A 3606-nucleotide genomic window follows, 5' to 3' on the forward strand; every position below is an offset into this window, starting at 1 on the left:
CAATGGATTTTTGATCTTAGATAATGTCTTTAATCAATGGAGCTTTGGAGGTAGGGTTAAGCCAATAGGGAAAATTAGGCACATCTATCTAGAGGGTCTCCTCCTACCTTTGAAGGAACAGTGCAATATATATGTTCCTATTGACTTAAATGTCCTCATGTCCATGGCTTGTGGCTAGGTAGTGACTTTAGCCACTTACTTTTAACTAGTACACTCTTTTAAAATTCTAAAAGCCAGTGCCATACTTAGACATCCTGAACTATCTTAGAATTCTTAATGTACTCCCCAAACACAATTAATTTAAATTAATATATTTCGTAAGCACATGCCATATAGTTATGTAAAAAAAGAGTATGTCTTGAGGCCTTAAAAATAATTGAGAATGTCAGTTTTAGAGTATGATGCAATATCTGGTACATATCTATATGAGGCATTTAATACATGAAGTCCTTATAAGACCAGTTAGCTTTGCACAGAGTATGTCTCTGTAATCCAGTAAATTATAAAACTTCTAGCCCTAGCTATACCTCTTCTATGCCTTTTTGTGGTGTAATTGATGTGTGTGTGTGTGTGTGTGTGTGTGTGTGTGTGTGTGTGTGTGTGTGTGTTTTACGTGCATTTGTTTTGGGGAGGTGAGTGGAGACTAGAAAAGAAAAAAGTTATTAATAGTACAAATCCTCCCCACAGCTGATAATGGGGAATCAGTAGCATGGTTATTATATACAAGCAAATAAATTTTGATCTCTTTAATCTTTCATGAAGTTAAATTCTCCTCCTTTAGGTTCTTCCCTTGAGCAGAATTTTAGGGAGACTGAGTGATAGTGAAACTTAGGGGAACATTATATTAATATCTCCTTAGAATATGAAATAAATATAAAATGATATAACAATCTATACAACTGCATGCCGGTATAAATCATTAGATTCATTCAATAATTTGTTTATTCACTCATTCAACAGCTGTTTGTTGAGCACTAGACACTATGACAATTAAGGACATAAATGTGAATTTGACGAAGTCTCTTTCTACAGTGTGGTTGATAATGAACCTTATTTCTCTGGAACAGTGAACTCCCTGCACAGGAACTGTCCCATACGCTAGGTTCAGTAATGTTTACTGACAAAAGTCATTGTTTCCCAAAGTGTACTATGTGGAACACTAGCCTGCAGGTGCTCTGGGAAAATAAACAATGAAAAAGAGATACCTGGTAAAAATCTTTGGAAAAGAGTAGCTATTATCTTTCTCTCTTGCGTATTCACAAAGCACAGTTATATATTTAAGGCTCTGAGAAATCTTACTGAATTTTGTTTAATCCAGCATTTCCAAAGCTCATTTAATTGGGGTACTCTTTTTTAAAGTAAACTTAATAATCCCCGTGAAACACATGTTAGGGAATACTGGGCTAAATGAAAGTGAAAATCAATGTCGGAAAGACCTCTAATGGTTTAAACAAGCCATGGAAACCTTCTGTTCCTCCCCCGACTGCATGACTGAGGCCCCATCCCTCAGAGGCCTCATTATTGTGTCTTTTTGACTTTGCAGAAGAAAGATTTTACTCAATAACATTAGTAATATGGGAGTGTGTGTGTGTGTGTGTGTGTGTGTGTGTGTGTGTGTGTATAGTTTATACACACACACACACACATACATATATATAACTGTATTTGTGTATATATAACTATATATGTATATATACATATATGTGTGTATATATCTGTATATATATACAGTTTATAAAGCAAAATATCACTAGACAAAATCATGTCAGTCTTAAAAATTGTCCATTCTTTCCCCCAATTCTCATTCTTATGGAATCATACTTCAAGCAAATTTTAGGTACGTTTCCATCCCAAGTCACCTGGATAGTTTTTATATTATTAACGACACGAGTAGAATTTAATAGGAATAGCTCAAATAAAACTTGCCCTCATGCTAACTTCGATTGTCACTTTCCATTTCCTGAATGGCATTGATGGGGGTTCTACTCAGAATCCTTCCAAAATCTTTTGAGGAATCCTTCTAACTTGAAGAAATGAAAATCAAGGTTAATTGAAGAAAAAAGAGAGAAAGTGTATTTTTATGTTGCTCTTATAAATCTGTGGCTAGGCAATAATTACAAAACAATGCATAGGTGAAAAATAGAAACTGACAACTCAAAGTAGCAAATGCTGATTGTATAGAATTGCATTACTGCACAGGATACTCAGCTCCCTGTCCATGGCATGCTTCCTTGGGAAAAGCTTAGAAACCAGGTGCATATTTCTTGATCTATTATTTTAGTTATACAGGTGGTCCACTGAACAGGACTTTTATTTTAGGCTCCCAAAGTTGACTTCATTCCCTTAGCAATGTGACTTGAGTTTCTTTCATGTACAGCTCTTGTTTCAGGTTCCATGAGATTCTTCCTCCTCCCCACAACCCTGCTTCCTTCTAGATATTGTTGCCACTGTCAAATGGGACATACATAGAAATAGGAGATTAAAAATGTAAATTTTATAAACAGAAATCAAAGGTCCTAAATCCTTAGTAAAGAAAAGCCAACATAAGTAAGAACATTAAAAAACATACATAAATAGTGCTTCCAGGCTGAATATGTTAAATAATTCAACAGTTAAGTCATAAGCGTTCTTAAACTTAAGTATAAAAATGCCCTTGACAATATTTCACAGCCATGCATTTCTTTAAAATATTTAGCATTCTCATTAAAGAGAATGACTTTAGTTTATATATTAGTTACACTCCTGCTTGTTAATATGAAGGAATTTAGGAGCGAAAAGCATTCTTATGTATATAAGCAAAAGGCAATTTACATACAAAGTTGGACAACTATTCACTTTTTATTTATTTCTGGATCATCAGCGGCTACATATAGCTATACAGCATTTAAACAAATTTGTTCCTTAATGTGCAGTATTAATATTCTCTGCCCCAAAGTGCCATTTGCTAATGCCATTGTGAAGACAGGTTCCTTCAAAGCTACATGGAAGTCCCTGCTTTAGAAAGACTTAATGAACCTTACATTTTTTGGAATACTGCACAGTGTAATGCCTATTACATATTCATTGCTAAAATGGAAGATTTCCTTTAACTCTGAGCTTCCTGGTCTAGTTCCCTGTAAAACATTGTCAAAAGTCACCAGAGACTTTCGTGGAAAATTGTGACTCTTGATAGCAGCATGTAATGGGGAGGTTTAGAGTAGAGAAGCCAGGAGTCTATCGCCCCACAGGGAGACGTTCTGACAGACAAATGGATGGATAATACAATTTTTGACATAATGGGATGAAAAAGTTTATGCCAGAAAGAACTGAATTAAAGTTATTACTTTAAAAGAAAGTCTGAAGTTTGAAATCATCAGAATTTCCAATGTGTGCTTCATTTTACTGCTTATATGCAAAAGAGATTTTAAAATAGAGATGCTGTCAACTGATTTATAGAGTTACTAACAAGGCTGCCATAAAATTTAGTTACCTCTTTGGAAATATCCACGATAATAAACACAATGCCTTTTTTTCCTTCATATTTTTAATAAAGAAAATCTAGCACTGTTGTTTTATGATCCCACTTTCTCATTACAAAAAGCAGAGAGAGAATTTTTAGAGGTATGG

The sequence above is a fragment of the Pteropus vampyrus genome, unplaced genomic scaffold (assembly GCF_000151845.1).
Source record: "Pteropus vampyrus isolate Shadow unplaced genomic scaffold, Pvam_2.0 Scaffold91, whole genome shotgun sequence".
In the NCBI taxonomy this organism is placed as follows: Eukaryota; Metazoa; Chordata; class Mammalia; order Chiroptera; family Pteropodidae; genus Pteropus; species Pteropus vampyrus.